This window comes from Nanorana parkeri, unplaced genomic scaffold (assembly GCF_000935625.1).
Source record: "Nanorana parkeri isolate BGI_ZX_2015 unplaced genomic scaffold, ASM93562v1 scaffold840, whole genome shotgun sequence".
Lineage (NCBI taxonomy): Eukaryota > Metazoa > Chordata > Amphibia > Anura > Dicroglossidae > Nanorana > Nanorana parkeri.
Genome location: NW_017307108.1, coordinates 243,158 through 263,353, shown reverse-complemented (window position 1 = coordinate 263,353; position 20,196 = coordinate 243,158). Strand labels below are relative to the sequence as shown.

General features: G+C 43.4%; 2 protein-coding genes across 2 annotated transcripts in view; both read right to left on the bottom strand.

Annotated features, from left to right (window-relative positions):
- Positions 1-4,401, bottom strand: part of EZH2 (enhancer of zeste 2 polycomb repressive complex 2 subunit) — a 52,649-nt gene extending 48,248 nt beyond the window's left edge. The window contains exon 1 of the mRNA XM_018565395.1: positions 4,103-4,401. The gene's annotated coding sequence lies outside the window, so the exon portion shown is untranslated. The remainder of the gene's footprint in view (positions 1-4,102) is intronic.
- Positions 4,402-18,056: 13,655 nt separating this feature from the next.
- The window catches only part of LARS2 (leucyl-tRNA synthetase 2, mitochondrial), a 146,180-nt gene continuing 144,040 nt past the window's right edge, over positions 18,057-20,196 (bottom strand). Inside the window, exon 24 of the mRNA XM_018565390.1 lies at positions 18,057-18,067. The gene's annotated coding sequence lies outside the window, so the exon portion shown is untranslated. The remainder of the gene's footprint in view (positions 18,068-20,196) is intronic.

Sequence of the window (20,196 nt, the reverse complement as noted above, 5' to 3'; positions counted from 1 at the left end):
CCCAAACCACGTCCACCCCCCCCCCCCCCCCCCCAAAAAAAAGCAACACATCTCCAAATCTGGTCCGGACATCGTGTGAACAAGCCCTAAGACAAATTTTGTTGCGGCATCGTCTTAAAGATGTCTGTGAAGGTTGTCATTTAAGCTGGTCATACACGGAGCAAATTTTCTTGATGAACTTGACAAAGTTCGCTCTGTGGGTGGTCCTGTCAGGAGCCCTCTGCCCAACGGCCTTCAATCAGAAAATGGACAGAGCTGGGTGGAGAATTTTCCGTTGTGATTAAATCCAATCAGCTGCAGTTATTGATCAGGTATCCTGACCCACCACTGTCAGAATACAATAGCACAGTGCGAGATGTGCTAGCTGAATGGAAAAAATATAACAATGTATGCCCAGCTTTATCCAGGTCATGGTAAATCTAGTAGTCGTTGGTCATATTTAGAGCTGCAGCTAACGATTATTTTCAAAATCGATTAGTTGGCCGATTATTAAGTTCGATTAATCGGTTAATCAGATAAACAATAAAATACATTTTAAAACATGGCTGCAGTGATGGGACTACTAGTTTGTATTGAGATTGCAGTCCATCACAGGAGCAAGCTTCGAGTGGTGGAAGTAAAAAAGAAAACAAATAGTGTGGTGTGCAATATAGTGAAATGGAAAGTGTAAAATTATACAGCAATGAATGCAGAATGGCACCGGCTATAGAGGACTACAAATCCCAGCTATAATACATTATACAGCACAATGCAGAATACCACCAGCTATAGAGGAATACAACAAATCCCAGCAACAGTACATTATAGCTGGTGGTATTCTGCATTGCGCTGTATAATGTACTGTTGCTGGGTTTTGTAGTCCTCTATAGCTGGTGGTATCCGGCATTGCACCACTGTATAATGTACTATTGCTGGGATTTGTTGTACTCCTCTATAGCTGGTGGAATTCCGCATGACGCTGTATAATGTATTATTGCTGGGATTTGTAGTCCTCTACACAGCGCAGTGCAGAATATCACCAACTATAGAAGAGTACAACAAATCCCAGCAATACATTATACATACAGTGTATGATGTATTGCTGGGATTTGTATTCCTATGTATAATATACAGCACAATGTACCATCAGCTATAGAGGACTACAAATCCCTGCAATACATTATACATACAGTGTATAATGTATTGCTGGGATTTGTATTCCTCTGTATAATATACAGCACAATGTACCATCAGCTATAGAGGACTACAAATCCCTGCAATACATTATAGAGCACCATGTGTGGGAAAGTGCAGGCTTACCTGAGCAGTCTTCCAGCAACTTGCTTCTGAGATAGGGTCTGCCTGAGATAGGTGCGTCGTGTAAAGCGTGGATGCGGGTCTGGCAGCGGTGAGCGTGATTTGGGGAGGGGGTGCAGCGTGTGTGGAGCCGTGAACAGGGCCAACTGATCGGAAGCCGATTAATCGATTATTGAAAAAGTTGACAACTTTTTCAATAATCGATTATAATCGATTATGTCGATTAGTTGTTGCAGCCCTAGTCATATTGAACTGGACTTGTTCTGTAATGTTGAAGATGTTTCATAGCTTATCATAGCCACGTCTTCACCTCTGAACTCAAAGGTTATCTAACCCCAGTTTTACAGTCCTTAGATGTGAAAGCTGCATTAGTTATTTTCAAGCTAAGAAAATTCTCAGCAAGTACAGAAAATACCTGCTGATCTTCCCAGAAATCCAGTGTCCTTGTCACTTCCTGTGAGCCAAGCTAAAATCACAATGTTCTCTTCCTTCCAAGCGATCTTCTACAAACTATAGAATGTCCTATGTCCCGGTGTAATGGAAATTAAAGTGACACTAAACTCAGGAGTTCAATCTTAAAAATGCATTAAAAGTACCTTAACAACAAAAATTTATTTTATTTATCTATCACTCGGCTGTAGATCCTCAAATCATCTCTGAATTGGAGCAGACACTGAACTTCCTTCTGGAGGGTGGCTACTTTTGTTCCCCATGGTCCCTGTGTGTATGGTAAAGTAGTCACTGCTCCAAGCTTGCTCCCATGATGGACTGCAATCTTAATATAAATTAATAAACCAAACGTCAGATTGAAGTCCATCACAGGAGCGAGCTTGGAGCAGTGGCTACTTTACAACACACAGGGACCACAGGGAACAAAAGTAGCCACCCTCCAGAAGGAAGGACAGTGTCAGCATCAATTCAGAGATGATTTGAGTATGATACACAAAATAAATTCTTGTTAATACTTGAATGTATTTATAAGATTTAACTCCGTGTTTAGTGTCACTTTAAGAAAGAATCCATATCAGGAGAGCAGCCTAAGATAACAGAGGTTCCTCTGTAGATACAGTAGAGTGAGCATGGCCACCCAAGGACAGGAAGTGTGTTACTTCTTTTTCAATAATCGATTATGTCGATTAGTTGTTGCAGCCCTAAAGAGGACACGAGGTGAAAATAAAGAGAAGAAAGGAAACTAATGCAGCCACATCTGGGGACTGATAAGCTGTCATGTACTGCGTTTTTGTTTAGATACATTTAAAAAAGTGACTTCAGCTCAGCACTGAAGTGGCTTTGATGAGCTCCAAAACATCTTTAACATTACAGAACGAGTCCAGGTGGACGTCGCTAACCATTACTAGCTGTCTCAAAGATGTGACACCATCAACAATTTACTCCAACATGGAAAAAGTCTTTACCTCCAAGATCCTCAGCACTGACATGGCGGTATTTCTTTATGCAAATAAGAACTACTTGACTCTGACACAGGTGTCAACAGTAACAATAAAAATGGGGCAGGGCTTTCATGAATTAGGCGCAGGGCTTATGACTACGTTTACACGGCTGGAAATGTGCCACCAAAGCCTTACATTGACAGCCAGTTAAAGAATAACTCCATCTTTTCACCCCAATATGGATGTAACATGAAACACGGTCACATAAACAAGCCCCCACTCTCCGGAATGCCGCGGTTCTTCGCAACGCATGTTTAAAGCAGAACTCCAGGCAAAAACCTGCATTAAACCTTGCAGTAGGGATACTCCCGCACTGCAAGGGTTAAGTGCTTGGTTTTGGTCTAGGGAGGAAAATGATCAGAGCCAGCCAGCTGTGACAGCGCTCCCTCCAGCCTGTCAACTCTTCTACTCCAGCGATGGAATGTCCCTTGATGTCCTCACTTTCTATATAGTGTGTATCAGGGACCATAGACCACTGCAGGGGAGGGGGAGGCTGGAAGGGCCGGTATAAGTGCAAGCCGGCTCGGGTTAGAGTTGAACCTTTTTTAGCACCTAGGCACAAACAAACGGTTACCCCTTTCAGTGTAGGGGTAGCCCCACTGCAAGGGTTAATAAAGATTTTGCCTTGAGTTCTTCTTTAAAATTGGTGCCTACACAGGTGTATCAGCTTTCGCTCACAGCTCTTCTGACAAGATCTTTGACTAGAAAAACTACAAATCCAATCAGAGGGACTCAGCTGTCGATGGAGTACAAGTACAGTGATGTTACAGCACTCAAAGTCCACTCATACTTCCTCCTTTCCCATACTTTGGTACAGACAGGGACGGTGAGAAGTCTGCAGGATCCAGAGCATTGCACCCACTGATAATCATAATCGCAATGGTTTGCAGGCTCCAATACACACACACACACAAATCAATAAATGCTAATTTTTCTTTTATCAATGTGTGCACGTTTATTGATCTTTCACAAAAGGTGTCGTATGCCTTTAATTGATCAGCAGCCTCCTATACACTGGGCAATGTGCCTAGCACAGATGTCTCAGTGATTACCCATTCATCAATGGAGCACACTGTGAAAGTTACGAACATCTGCCTCCTCAGGTGTTGTCACCCCACCAGCGCCCGCGTCCTGAAAGTTTACATTGTCTTCCTATAGGAGTGTGATCAGAGACACCTGTCCCCAGACTGACCCTATGCCTGGAGCCCCCCTATGTACATACACTATGGCTGGGTTGATGTCCGGAGCCCCTCCCCCTCCCTCGCTGGGGGCGGCCCCTTTGTCCTCGCCTGCACTCACACAGGGCCCGTACAACAGCAAGTAACACAAGCAAAGGGAACACAGTTGACAATTACCGTGTGTGCGGTTCCTGCCTCCTCCGGTGCTCCGCTTCCCCCGACTCGCCACCTTTCCCCCCAGTGTGTGTATTTGCCGGCCGAGCTCACTCACCAGCACCGGTCCCGGGCGCCAAACTAACCTCCCTGATCCTCCTCTCCCCGCCCACCCTTCCTCCGGCTACAGACACGCCCACACCGGCGCCTTCGCTCTGGCGTTTCATTGGTGGCTCCTGCGGTGCCCGAACAGTCGGCGGCCAATAGCAGAGCAGAGAGGGAAATGAAGCCGGCGCCAGCGATCCCCCCTCATGTAGCCGTGCACTCCGGCTTCTTTGTTCTGCTTTTCCTGTCTCGGGTACGCCGGGGGCGCGCGTCGCCTCCTTTCCGCCGAAACTTACTTAGCTGTCGGTGGAAACTGGCAACTATTGTGCTTCACGTCGTGTCACTTAGTACCGTTAGCGGGCACGTGTGACCGAACTTGACGCTAAAGAATCAGCAACTTGTAGGTGAACGAGCGGCGAAAGCCGCTTAGAGCTGTGTGTGCTCGTGATTTACTCGTGAATGTTCTCTGAAAGGTCATTCGCGGCGGGTCATGCTCTTTCGCGCGGTCCGCATAATGGCGGGAGGAAGGGAAAAGGCGGTTTTCATTTGAAATTTAGTTGTAACTAGACGTTGGCCGCGTTAACGGTCGGTATGTGTAGTAGGGTGGGCGGGCTTTTGGGCGGTCACGTGCCGCTGCACGTCGACGTGCCTTGCTACTGCTGGCGGTTGAGCTTTAGCTGCCAGCTCTTGTACTTTGGATGCTCCATTCACAAGTCTGGTGTACGGAGCTTCCGTCTACTCGTGTTTTGTAGCACGTTGTAGAGGAAAAAGTATGTTCCGTGTAACTTTCGGGGTCCCGCTCAGCTACACGCCAAGCATCTGTATACAGGGTGTCCAAACAGGCTGGAGGAATTTTTTAAATTCTGAATATATAGGTATAGAAGGCTGGAGGAATTTTTTAAATTCCTCCAGCCTTCTATACCTATATATTCAGACTGTTTTATGTTTGCCCCAGTGGAAAGCAGTAGTATGCAAACACGTTAGTAACATGTTTCCATTGAAGTCTATGGACCCAAACATTCAAATTTGCCTGAAAGCTACAGGCAATTGGCTACAAGCGACAAAATGCTCAGGGGCCGTAGGAAACTATGGGGTCCCTTGTATTGAGCATTTTAACTTCCAGCTACAAAACACCTAGGTGTGATCAAGACCCTAGAGATGAGTCACCAGCAATCATTTGAAGGTTAGAGAATATGCGTTCCGTGACGCTAAACTCGGGAGTTATATCTTAAAAATGCATTCAAGTACCAGAACTATTAACAAAAATGTATCTTATTTGTGTATCGCTCGGCTGTAGATCCTCAAATCCTCTCTGAATTGGTGCTGACACTGTCCTTCCTTCTGGAGGGTGGCTACTTTTCTTCCCCATGGTCCATGTGTGTGCTGTAATGTAGCCACCAGTCAAAGCTCACTCCTGTGATGGACTACAATCTCATGTTTAGTTTACAATCAGCACCAATTCAGCGATGATTTGAGGAGCTACAGCTGAGTGATAATACTGGACCTTATTTGTGTATCACTCGGCTGTAGATCCTCAAGTCACCTCTGAATTCATTATGACATTGTCCTTCCTTCTGGAGGGTGGCTACTCTTGTTCCCCATGGTCCCTGTGTGTGTTTTGTAAAGTAGCCACCGCTCCAAGCTCACTCCTGTGATGGACTACAATCTCAATACAACTTAGTAAATTTAAATGCGAGATTGTAGTCGCGGTAGTGAGCTTGGAGCAGTGGCTACTTTACAACACACAAGGACAATGGGGGACAAGAGTAGCCACCCTCCAGAAGGAAGGACAATGTTATCATGAATTCAGAGGTGATTTGAGGATCTACAGCCAAGTGATGCACAAATAAGGTCCAGTATTATCACTCAGCTGTAGCTCCTCAAATCATCTCTGAATTGGTGCCGATTGTAAACTAAACATGAGATTGTAGTCCATCACTGGAGTGAGCTTGGAGTGGTGACTACTTTACAGCACACACATGGACCATGGGGAACAAAAGTAGCCACCCTCCAGAAGGAAGGACAGTGTCGGCACCAATTCAGAGATGATTTGAGGATCTACAGCCGAGTGATACACAAATAAGATACATTTCTGTTTTTAAGGTACTTGAATGCACGTTTAAGGTTTAACTCCTGAGTTTAGTGTCACTTTGAACATGTCACATGAAATAAATGTTTGCCAATGTTTCAGGGCCCCACATCATCCCTTCAAGGCGATCTATTGAACATTGTATCACCTTGAGAGTGGGACTCTGCGAGGTCTCAAAACAGTTTTCATGTAACATGGAAGATATGTTTTGAGATCTTCAGTGGAGTGCTGCTGCCCTTCCTCTTATGGTATTGCACTGCGCCATCTGGTGCCACCTTCCTATACTGGTAGCAACTTTATATGTAGTGCAGCCAGAACTGTACTACTAGGAGGTGGTACTGCCACCTCTTGAATGTCTGATTTTTTTTTCTCAATCCCATGGACAATGTTATATTGAAATACTGGCCTACAACCTCATGGCAAAATTTGTTATGTACTGGCGGTGCAGTCCCATTTACTTTAATGGGTTAGTTTGGCAAGCGACACCACTTGGTGTCAGATTAATTGAGCCAAATTTTTTTTATAGTAATGGAACATGGGGGACTTACAGAATTGTTACTTACAGGAGGGATCAATTAGTTGATATTATTGGAACAACGTCAAGTGTGGTTTCAGTAAGAAGGTTCCTCAATCATGTTATGAGAAATTTTGTACATGAAACTTTCCCAAACAAGTGGATTGGAAGGCGAGGTTCAGTCAAATGGCCTCTTAGGTCTCCAGGCGACCCTTTTTCTTTGTGGTCATTTTAAGCCAGTAGTCGAATCAGCCCAGAACAATCATTGCACTAAAGAAGGGAATTGTCTCTGCATGTAACAACTTCAGTTCTGCTACATTAAAGGAGAACTATGAGGTGAGTGATTTTCACTCATCCTCATAGTTCTAGCCGACCTGTGACAAGGAGACTGTCACAGGTCGGCTCAGTAGATCGGGAAGTGAGCGAACACATACCGGCGTTCGCTCACTTCTCGATCCTGTCACAGCAGAGAGCCGTGACGGGAGGGACTGGATTCCCCGCTCCAATCCTCCATTGCTGACTGTGGGAGGGGGCGGGTACAGCTGGCTCTGCCTCTAGATAGGCAGAACCAGCTGTCACTCATGCTGCTGGGCGGATCCAGGCATAATTGTCGGGATCCGTTGCAGCTGCGGCGCCTCAGTATACCGCGAGCTGTAGCTCGCGGTATACTGAGCTTAGGGTGACGCTAGTTTGTGTCCTCCCGTTAGCCTTAAGAGAACTATGGGGAAAAGCCCTAACCCCATAGTTCTCCTTTAAGAAAATGTTTATTCTTGTATTCAGCGCATACACAAGTGTTGTGAGGTCCAAAGCCTTCAATTTAAACATTTTAATGTAATAAAACTTTGAAATACATGTTAGCCTATGAATCCAGACTTTTGGGACACCCTGTAGGAATGGAATTAGATGTTTGGATATTATTTGTAGCCCAACAACCTTTACTATTGTCTGTTTCTTCCACCAGGAAGTCACAGGGTGCTAAGCAAATGGGAGAGCTAAGGTTAAAACCTTTCTTATTTTGGATATAGAATGCAATGCTTTTCTTTTGTCCTCTTCAGTTCCTGTATTGCAGACACAAACCCATGTCTTAATTGACACTAAACAAGTGTCACCATTGTATGATTTCAGTTTTCTTCTTGTTCTGGAGGCAGTTTAAAGGGTTAGTTCACCAAAGTAAATTTGCAGTGCAGTCAAGGGACCCCAGTTTTTTTTAGAAATGATGGTGTATTTGAGATAAATTCAGCTTCCTTTAATGACATACCTGCAGGACCGTCGCTGCTTCTGCAAAGCATGGCCCTAAACAATAGCATTCTTATTGATTGTTGCCATCCTGAATAAGTTAGCATAGATGGTACATTAACCGTTTCCCCATGATTACAGGTACTAGCATGGAGCTGCTGTATTGCTCATCCACAAATCCCTCCACACTTGTTCTTTTAATCATTGGGACACGATTTGCATACCAGCTGTCCTAGCTTATATGCAGGATGGAGCCCAGCAGTGTTAGTAGAAGCAGTCAGACTCTCCCGCCACATTTGTTGTCTTGGTAATGTGTGCGTGTGGGAGAGAAGTACAACTGTGCATTCCTGTGATGTAGCAATGATGGGTGGTCATCATTATTAAATCACTGACATGCGCAGCTCTGCTTGTCTACCACATATGCCTGTTACGAAGACATAATGATGTGAGTGGGAGAGGTGACCTAAGCATTTATCATTAAAACATCATAGGTGTGTGTGGGGTTTGCTTGTCTGTTGTGTATATCAATTAAAGTAGTGTTAAATTCTCAAACCTTGTTCAATAATGAATTCCGATCAAACAAATATACATTGCCAAGCAAACTATTCTTAGCTTTTGTCCAAGCACTTAGTCATCATGTTTAAGAAACAGCTGTCCACCAGAAGGGTGTCTCCAGAGGACCCTGCAAGGGAAAGGAGCCACCCTAATACAGTATATCAGGACCAATGCTCAGGGAACCAGCTAATTCTACAGGAAACTAAACTAAAACTTTGTAACAGCAAGGAGCAGCATTAATTGTAAGTTATTTAATCAGCATTTTACATAGCTTAAAATAAAAACATTTTGACTTTAATATCACTTTAAATATTAAATAACATATGTGGCTGGCTATGCTTGTCTAATGATGTACCACCATGTCCCATTTGACAGCCTGGGAGTGTAGAAGAGTGCAAGGTGTGGATTGGTAAATCCCACCTTCAGGCACCATTTTCCTGTTACCTTTTTCTTTTTAAAGATTAAATGAATATGGTAGTGGGGATTCTAGGGGCTAACACTGCCCTTGTAAATAGTGCAGCCTCTGCACCACTAAAGTGTGAATGGCTGCAGGGCAGTGTGCTGCTGTACACACAGCCTTATAATCCAGGAGAAGGGGGGATACACACCCCAGAGTGTAGAATGTGAGATAAATATTAATATTTGGATTATAATCCAAAGTGTTAAAGGTAAAAACTATTTTGAAACCATGCAACTTCTAACCAAACATAGGGGGCATTCCACCCACTGACAGGCTGACCCTAATATATGACTGCATGACTAGAGCAGCTTTCCTGCTTTTCCCCTAGCCAACAACAAACTAAGGTGAACCCTGATTACTCCAGAAAAAAGCCCCTGATGACTATGTCATTCAAAACCCTCCTTGCTCCCACACTTTGTGAAGGCCTTTACATCACGCCTGATCACCATCTCCCTACTGAAATGTTCTGAGCTCATACATTGGTTTTACTATTGTACTCCAAATCCTCTTCTTCCTCTAAGCCATTCCCCTAAAAATCCCCAAAACCTTTTTTTTCTTGTGACATCTCTACATCTTGTATCTGAGACAACAACATCTTCAGGCTTATGCTCAATACCTTAATGTTTATAAAACTCAGGGGAGGCTTAGGAGTACCAAATATACTTTTATATCACAAGGCTGTATAGTGGATTGGTGTCTCCGTAGACCAACAAAAATATGGATCAAGATGATGTTAACATTACAGGTCATTGCCTGGCTCAAGTTTAAAATCCCTATCTCTGCATTATGCCACCCTACTACTGGCACTGTCTTAAGTGTCACAGACTTCCCTCGACTTTCTCCCATGGTCTCCCATAGGTGATCCACCTGGCCAAGGTAGAGACTAAAAGACACTCCTCGAGGAGGACAAATATAGTGTAAGTGACATTTTACCTCTGACAGTTTGCCTCCTTGGGGAAGTTAGAATTGTTTCTGGACCCACCATTGGCCTATTGGAACACACTGCAACTCCCACATTTCCTTACATCAATCCCTGCACATGCTGCACTACATGGACTGCTCACAATGTTTGAAATTCTTTGTTTAGCCAAAACCACACCCAGACATTCTTCATCCCTAATCTACAAACTGCTCTATTCCCTAGCAGGTAACTCCTCCCTTTCTTCCTTCCTTCCTATATCAACAAATGGGAAACTGAGTTGAACACAGCATTTTTCCCAGAACAATTTGACTCCATCCTGAATATAGTGCACAAATCTTACCCTAGCCAGCCACTATCAAGAATGGATTCAAAATTCCTTTCCGGTGGTATGGGATCCTGACTATCTTACGTATAATGGGCCCCCAGGATTTTCTACTGTGCTGGCAATGTACCTCTCATTCTCTTGTTATACATTTGCTAAATGCAGCCAGAACATGGATTCCAGCAATGTGGAAGAACACCACCTACGGTACTTCCCTATGGCTGTTGTAAGCCAATGAGATAATGCTGATGGAAAATCTCACAGCAGCTACCCACAACACTCGTTAAAAAATGTAGAGAAACCTGATTTCCCTGGATATACTTAATGTATTCTTCCCAATACAAAGTTCTGCTGCCATAAATGATGAAGGTGGCAACTGGATTTTGTCGCCCTGCCTCTCTTCGCTATGTCTGGGTGGAGCATTGTGCTCATACAACAACCAAAATGCAACTCCATCTACCAGCAATCTGTGCCACATCACTTTCCCTCCCTTCTCAAGACCAACTCTTACCCTACTCGTCCTCTTCTCCCTCTCCCTTTCTTATCCTTTCTTATACCACCTCCTTCTAGCCCCAGGCACTCCTTCCCCATCCATGCTCGACACCAGCCCATACAGCCATACACTCCCCTATAGCCCCACCTTACTGAGATGCCATTGCGTCCCTTATATACTCACAGGTCCTTTTTTTTTTCCTCATTTTTCTCAAAATGTATTGTTGAAGCATTACATAGTCAGGTTGACTTGAAAAAAGTCAGAGTTCAACCTATAAGAAAAGACAAAAAAAAGCGCTATGCCCAAAGTTACCCACCATTGATTCAGAGGAAGGCAAAAAAACCCCCACTATAAGCATGGTTCAATTTGCTCCAACAGGGGACAAAAATTCCTTCCTGATTACATTAGCAATCGGATATTCCCTGGATCAACAATCCCTGGTGGTTACTATATGTATAAGTTGTCAATATCCAGTTATATTCTGTGCATTTAGAAAAACATCCAGATGGGTTTTTTAAAAACAGTTAACTGAGCTAGCTAGAACTATCTCCTGGAGGGAGTCTATTCCACATTTTCATAGCTCTAACTGTGAAGAAGCCTTTCCGTATACAAAGGTTAAACCTCTTTTCCTCCAGATGCAAAGAGTGCTCCCTTGTCCTTTGCAGTGACCTTAAAGTGAATAATTTGGCAGAGAAAAACCTAAAACAGAGGGCTATGCCCAAAGTTACCTACCATTGATCCAGAGGAAGACAAAGCTCACTATATGGACCATTTATGTATTTATACATGGTGATCATGTTCCCCCTTAATCGCCTCTTTTCCAGAGAGAACAAATTCAGGTCAGTGAATCTTTCCTCATAGCTGAGCTTCTCCATGCCTCTTCTGAGTTTAGTTGCACTTTCTCCAGTTCCACAACATCTTTTTTTGAACTGGTGCCAAAAACTGAACTGCATATTCCAGATGAGGTGTTACTAATGCTTTGTACAGGGGCAGGATTATGTGTCTATCTCTGGAATCTGTACCTCTTTTATTACAAAAAAGTATTTTGCTTGCTTTAGAAACTACAACTTGACATTGCATGCTATTATTCAGTCTATGATCTACAAGAACACCGAGATCTTTCTCCACCATTGACCCCCCCAAACATACTCCTAGAGTGTATGACGCATGCATGTTTCTAGTCCCCAAGTGCTGAACGTTACATTTATTACAGGATTATACTGTATTTACTAGGGATGCACCGATACCGGTATTTTGGTACCGAGTACGAGTAGCGATAATTTTTTTTCGGCACTCGCCGATACCAATTACCGAGTAAAGGAAGTCCCATTCAGGAAGCCAGGTGGCGTGTAATGACACGCCACCTGGCTTCCTGATTAGCCAGGAAGCCGGGCAGGGTGTAATGACTCGCCACCCGACTTCCCGATTAACAAGAAAGTCTATCCCCTCTTAACTTGGTATGTCCAGCCTGTCACCCCGGGGCCTCTCCAGCCAGAACGCGGCCTTCCTCTGGTACCCAGCCGGAGCCGTCTGGTCGGCCAATCATGAAGCCAGGCGCCGTATAATGACGTGACGCCCTGCTTTCTGATTGGCCGGCTCCATGCTCCCTCGTCATGAGATGACGAGGGAGCATGAAGCCAGCTTTCCGTCCAATCAGAATGCCGGGCACTGCATCATTACATGGTGCCTGGCTTCCTGATTGGCCAGCTTCCCGACCAATAAGGAAGCCGGGGCAGCGCCTCATAACACACTGCCCGGCTTCCTGATTGGCTGGGAAGTCGGCTCTATGCTCTCTCATCACAAGTGACGAGAGAGCATGGAGCCGCTTCCCGGCCAATCAGGAAACCGAGCAGCGTGTAATGACGCGCTGCCCGGCTTCCTGATACAGGAAGTACGCGTGCTAGGCATCGGAGCATTTGGGCGAGTACGAGTACTCGCCCAAATACTCGGTATCGGCACCGATATCAATACTAGTATCAGTATCGGTGCATCCCTAGTATTTACAAAAAGCCAGCCACTTCCTCTTGAACTACACAGGTACTGGTAGACACCCCTGTTTGATGTTAGCATTAGAAGGTAAAAAAAATGACAACTGTTCTCCAGAATTAATGATACTCTCTAACTTTACCATCTCTAAATGACAGCACTTTTTCGTATGCTTTTTGGACAATATGGTAATGGTGATATATTTATATAACCTGTGTAAATGTAGTAAAATACTCGGTATATATTTAAAAAAACAGTAAAAAAATTGAGTGATCTGAGGAGGGAAAGAAGCATATATACTTTGCTGTATATAATTTTTTGTGAAAAAATAAAGTGGGGATATTGTGGTGTTTGTTAATAATTGAATACACTTAAATTGAAATCTGGATAACAATCTCCCTTAAATATGTGATTTATAGCATAGGAGTCCTATATAATTTTATGGGTCTTAGGTAGATTGAGCACGCTAGCATAATACACACCACTGTTCAGGGATTACTATGCTTTGGATTGCATCATCCTAAATTGAATGTGAGCTGCAGGCATTATTCATAATAGCTCCTCTGCTCAGTATTGTAATAATCTTGGGACCAGTTTGGGCACTTCATACATGATACACGAACAGCAAGTTCGTGTTAGGTCCTGTATGCATTACCAAAGATATACAGGTGAAACTCGAATAATTAGAATATCGTGCAAAAGTAATTGCAGTAAGTGCTGCAAAAGGGGCCCAAACCAAGTACTGAGTACATATGCATGCTTGTACTTTTCAGAGGTCCGATATTATTCTATGTACAATCCTTGTTTTATTGATTGCATTTAATAATCTACTTTTTTGAGGTTGTGGATTTGGGGTTCTTGGGGTTTTCATGAGCTGTAAGCCATAATCATCACAATTATGACAAATCACGGCTTGAACTATCTTGCTTTGCATGTAATGAGTCTATCTCATATATTAGTTTCACCTTTTAAGTTGCATTATTGAAATAAATGAACTTTGCAGCATATTCTAATTATTCGAGTTTCACCTGTAAAAGTCAGAGACAGGCCTGGCGTATGGATAAAAAGTGAAATGATGTATATCATTATTTAATGTAGTAGTATATTTATAACTTCTCCCATCTGCAAAGATCTAAAAACACAGTCCGGTAAAGCCCCCATCCCATTAGCCTTAGTATGATGCATAGAATCCCTACTCACAGTTTTTAAAGCTGATCTGTTGTCACTCTGATTAAGTTACATTTCTAATTTTCCAGTTATTTTGCAAATGTATTTTGTTGAACCAGACGGTGCCAGCAAAGCCACACAGGTATGGAATTTCATTTGATTAAGCAGGATTTGTATGACATTTGATCTATGTATGGCCAGTTTATCCTCTCCTGCTTTCAGCAACTGGTTCATGGGTACCCAGTGTCATTCTGGGTGTGTTTATTAACATTCCCTCCATTGCAGCTCACTATGTTGGATCCTAAATGCAAAGTAAGTGGTCCCACAAGCTTTTCCAGCTCACAGACCACTATCCGCTCCATGGCGCAGAGTAACATCCTTTCTTAAGGACCTGATGCTGATGGCCTGGATCATTGTTCCTTGCTTCAATCCACACGTGCCTTGGAGTGCCTGGCTCCCTCAGGTGTGGTCCCTTCTCTGCATTATCTAGGGAGGAGTTTTCTCCAGCTGTGCTAGATTTTATGAATAAAATCACTGCTATGATATATAGCTGACTGAGAACTCAAGGGCTTTAAGTGTGTGTCTACATCTTCTCTAAAGTCTGTCTCCAACGTTTCTGTAGTGGCTTCTGAACACTCAGATGGGGATGTTCTCTTTGATGAGCAGTCTCGCAAATCCGTTCTGGGTGAGTTTGTACCTGAGGTGCTTCAGTATGCTGCATAGCTCCTAAATACTATATCGGTTCTTATTGAGTTATACTGTTACTATTCTAGGGTAAAAACCTTTCCACTACACTCCTTTCTTGAACCTATTCTATTCAGAGACTGGACTACTCCTGACAAACTGTTTTCGCCTAAATGCTTTGCTGAACAATATCAATTTGAGGAGGCATTAAGAAATGTCCATTGTGGATCTGGCCATCTTCAGGCCTAAAATGTGGAATATAACATGGGTGCAAAAATTGAAAAAAGGGCCTCAGTCATGAAGGGGTTAATAAAACAGTCACTATTCCCACTGAGGATGTTCCAGTATTTAAGGATCAGGTTGACAAATGTCTAGAAGTCATTTCCAAGTCCCTATTCCTAGCAGGCCTTGCTTTGCAACCTGCTTTAGCCATCATGGTAATTTGCCAGACTTTAGGGGTATGGACTAAGCATATGTCCGCCAAACCCCAAACTATCCATACTGACCATTGAGTTATGAACACTAAGAGCTTATACCTGCTGCATTACACTATTGTGTTGACAAGTTAGTGGGTATTGTCCACCTCATCTCCAGAATGAGTCTCCTATCTCTTAATATGCCGAGGACTCTTTGGCCTAGATTGTTAAACAATAACGCAAAAATACTTGCTACATGTGCTATTTGATTGAGAAACTCATGTTGGTGCTTCCTAGGACAACTTTATTAAAGTTGTCACTGGTGGAACAAGTACTTTTTTGGCCCAGCAACAGAAACCTAAGCCTCAAACTGGCAAAACTTCTTCCGCCTCTGATTTAAAAAAAAAGTATATTTTGTTTCTCCCAGGTGTAAGTTAAGGTCCCTGTTTAATTGCAGGTCCTGAACTCTCAAATCTTACAAACCTGCAAACAAGTTATCGTCCCAATAAAGTTGCACCCCGACTTCCAAAGTGGGGTCTTCTGTTGGCCTTTGCAGACACCTGGACTGAAAGCAATTTGGATGCATTGGTAATGCACATGGACATGGTACCCAGGGTTACAAGCCCAAGTTTTAATCTACCTCTGCCCTGCTTCATATCCTCCAACCTGCCTGTGTATCCGAACAGAGTAACAGACCTCCATGCTGCTCTGGCAGTCAAGGCGTCAGTGCCATTGTATCAGAATTGGAAAGGTTTCTATTTAAAGGGGGCATTCACTCCCATCTTTGATTTAAAGGCACTCAATGTCTTCATTCAAGTTCAGAAAATTCACATGGAATCCACCAGGTCTTTCATCGCTTCCCCTTATCAGGGAGACTGTCTAGCCCCTGTGAATATCAAGGAAATGTACTTGCATGTCCCAATCTTTACAGCACATCGGCGCTAGCCTTCCTGTTGTCTCAGGGTATTCCCATAGAGGTATACTTAGACCAACTTCCGTTGAGAGAACAGTCAACACAGACTCTGTATAGACTCTCTACAAGGTTCGGCTGGATCCCGAACCTTCAGAAGTGAGTAATGGAACCAACTTATGGCTTATAGTATCTCAGTCTTATTCTAGATACTGCTCAGTCCAGAGCTTTCCAGACTATCTCCTCCTAGGTTCAGAGTCTACAGTCCAGGAACTGTCCGGCTCTTCTCTTTTGCATGAGAGTTCCAGGCTTGATGCCATTTGCCTGAATCCACTCCAGACCATTTCATCTCAACATTCTAGCTGCATCTGACAAGGTGCAATCTCTGGACCATCCAATGTGCCTGACACCCAGGACCAGGTTAGAGAGAAAGAGAGTAGGAAAGACTCTGTCTTGCGCATAACATCACGTTCCAGCCTTGTCCACAGTTTACATTACAGGCATTGACAATTTGCAAGCACACTTCCTCAGTCAACAGCGTCTGGACTCGGGAACTGTCTCTTCTTCCAGAGGTTTTTCAGGAGCTCTGTCACGGGTGGGGGACACAAGATGTAAACCTCCTGGCCTCTGGATTTAATAACAAACTGAGCAGGTTTGTATCCAGATGCAGACATCCTTTGACAGTGGATTCTCTGATCGGTCTGTGGGATCAGAACAACCTGATCTAGACTTTTCCACCACTGAAACCCTTCCTTGTCTTTTACACGGGATTAAGATGAAGGTCATTCCAGTGACTCTTATTAAAACGAACTGGCTTAGAGCCCATTCACTCCAGACACTGCTAACCTCAGCAATAAAGTTTTTTTTTTAGAACTTTATTGAAATGTCACAATTCACATTTCATTCAGTTCTACAGGTATAGTGGGGTGCAAGGCAGTTGTACTGCATTGATCCCGCTGCGCTGAAAAAAGTAAGGCATGCCTTACTTTTTTTCCACTGCGTTCCTCCCGCAATGCGGTGGTGTGAATGGGCACCATCTGTGACAAGGGAAATACTCCATGGGAAGTAATCTGTAATCCAGTCTTGAGGAATATTTGGCCATGAGTACCATCCAAGGACTGATCTCAACTTTGATATCCTGTTTTAAAGACCCTTTCCATGTCATGCCTTAATAAAGGCCTTTCCATGTTTTACTCTATTGGTTTGTGGGCTTGTTAGCATTTTTATTTGCAGGGTCCCCAACTCCCTAGTTGGAGTGCTTTTGGACATCCCAGTTGTATCCAATTTACTTATTTTCTTGTATCTTGTGTCTTTTCCGTAGAACTTAAACATGGTGGAAGTAGGAGGGGTTATAGCTGACTTTCTGATGGCTGTTTTGTTTGCCAGTTTCCTGTTTTTCTTGTAAAGGCCTTTACAGTAAGTACAAAAATTCAGATTTTTCTTCTGGCATAAATTAATATTTTGCCTTTCTAGGTTGCAAGGGGATAAAATGTTATAATGGGGCTTATATGATTAATGTGCTGTTACACAGTTGTAAGATATCACAATTCATAGTCATAGTGGTAATTTTGGTTATCGCATATGTTTTCCTGTGTTCCCTCCCATCTGTGATGTATTTCCCTCTTCTTTTTCAAAAACTAGTTTAGTGTCATGGCTGCCAATAGCAGGAACACATGTACATGCTATCTTGGAAACATTATCATCCTTGACCTTCAAATACTGTCCATTCATCTGTTTTATCCTGTTGCCTGCGGCATAGATTGAAGCATTTTGATGAAAGTGGTAAGTTCAGCTATCTGATAAGGATTGTCCGCTGTGATTATATCTGCTTATACAGGCCAGGCATAGAGGTCTCAGCAAGGGTTAAATCGCTAATACAACAATCGGAGTCAGAATAATTAAGGTTCCATCACTGTAGTATAATACTAACCCTTTCCCCTTTTCTGGTGGACCAAAAGCAGTTTACCCTTTGCCTCTTCATAATTATAGTTTTGGAGTAAGGATGTTCTTGGAGAAATAAAATAGAACAAAGAGCTGACTCTTCCTTTTGGAAAAAAATAAGTCGTCAATATCTAGGTGAACTTCTAGATCATATAAGAAAACAGAGCAATATTTAATAAGTTGTTTCTGGTTACTACAGTTGAACATTTGCATTATATTATGAACTGTATTTAATTATCAGAGATGCATTTTTACATAATTGTATGAATTCCACTGGCCATTGCCAGTTATCACATAAGGATATTTGCACAATTTTATGAACTCTACTGGCCATTGCTGGTTATCACAGAAGGATATTTGCACAATTTTATGAACTGCACTAAATGTACTTTGATAGAGTTGATTTTTCACATTGATAATGTTTGATTAAGATTGCACACAAAAGCACTTGTTTTAAGGTCAGTCTGTTCTAGTGGGTTTACCCAGTGAAGTCACCAGTGAAGTTGCTTCTGGTTACCACAGTTGGACATTTGCATTATATTGTAAACTGTATTTAACCCCTTCGTGAGTGACGACGTACAGTGTACGTCGCCAGCATCGGGGCTGTTTAAACAGACTCCCGGTGACTTTTGCCGCCGGGAGTCTGTTTAAACTTGTAGAGCCGACTGTCGGCTTTACAACAGAAGCGATCCTGGCGACTTACCTGTCGCCAGATCGCTTCTGCGTCCCGAAGAAGGGGCCGCCCCCCCCCCCCCGCCGGACACCCCCGCCGTGCTTCCCGGGCTCCGTTGCCCCTCCTACGGGCCCGGGACCGGCGATCTTTGTGTCCGCGGGGAGCTGGGGAGGAGGTCGACGAACTTCCGTTCATCGATCCCCTCCCCGTTCTATGGGACCGGGAGCGATGCAGATTGCATCACTTCCGGTCCCTGGGCTGTCAGTTCTGGGCTCCTGCAGCCCAGCTATAAGCTATTGAAGTGCGATCTGCACTTCAATAGCTTATTTCCAGTGTAAAGGTGACACTGAGGGTCTTTTGGACCCCCAGCATCACCTTAAAGAGGACCTGTCACCACCATCTGCTATTACATGGGGGGGCTTGCAAGCCCCCCCATGTGATAGCAGTCAAAGTAAAGTAAAAAAAAAAAAAAAAAAAGTTTTTAAAATTAAAATGAAATAAAATAAATCTAATAATAATAAAAAAAAATTTTAAAAGTACCCCGCCCCCGCGAGCACGCGCGTCGCCACGTAAACACGCGTCGGGTGCGCCTACGCATGAAAACGACGAACGCGCTACACATGTTGGATATCGCCGCGCACGCCGGAGTGAGAGCAATAATTCTAGGGCCAGTATTTTGGGGTATCTCTAAATTGATGACCTGTGGGGGCTTTTAAAGTGTCTTTTATTGACTTTTTGGGGTACTGCAGTTTTTCGCCGTTTCACGGTCGCACGCAATCTGTAAACTGGGCATGTTGGGTATCGTTTTACTCGTTGTAACCTCATCTTTTATATTTCATTAAAAAAATGGGTAATTTGTTGTGTTTTGGGGCATTTAATTAAATTTTTCACTAAATTTTGGGGTTTAATAAGGAGTTGCGCTAATATTGCGCAACATAAAAATTTTCAACTACCACCATTTTATTCTATAGGGTCTTGGCATTCAGAAAATATATAATGTTGGGGGGTTTTACGTCATTTTCAGGCCTAAAATGTGGAATATTACATGGGTGCAAAAATGGAAAAAAGGGCCTCAGTCATGAAGGGGTTAATTATCACAGTCGCATACTTACATAATTGTATGAATTATACTGGCCATTGCCGCTTATCACAGAATGATATTTGCACACTTATATGAACTGCACTAAATGTACTTTGATAGAGTTGATTTTTCACCTTGATAATGTTTGATCAAGATTGCACACAAAAGCGTCTGCGTTCCAGAGCGGTAGCTGCTGGACGCACTGCGATCGATGAGAAACTTCCCCCCTGCGTTTTGGGGTGGGAGGGGGCGTGGCGGTGCCCCCCACCCCGCCCGCAGTGCGATCGAACGCGTGGCAAAACTTTTGCCAGCGTTCCGTTCCACTGCAAACGCAAAAAATAGGGCTTGGGGAAGGGGAAGTTTATCAGCGATCGCGGTGCGTTCCAGAAGCTACAGCTCTGGAACGCACACGCTTTCGGTGTAAACAAGGCCTGAATGTGTTTGTTTATATATTTCTATTAGTATTATACATCCAGTAGGATTTTCTGATTTGGATTTTTTTTTAGGTAGCTTTTAAATAGGAGTGCTGTGTTCAAGCAATTATAGCCTTCATGTATCCCTGGT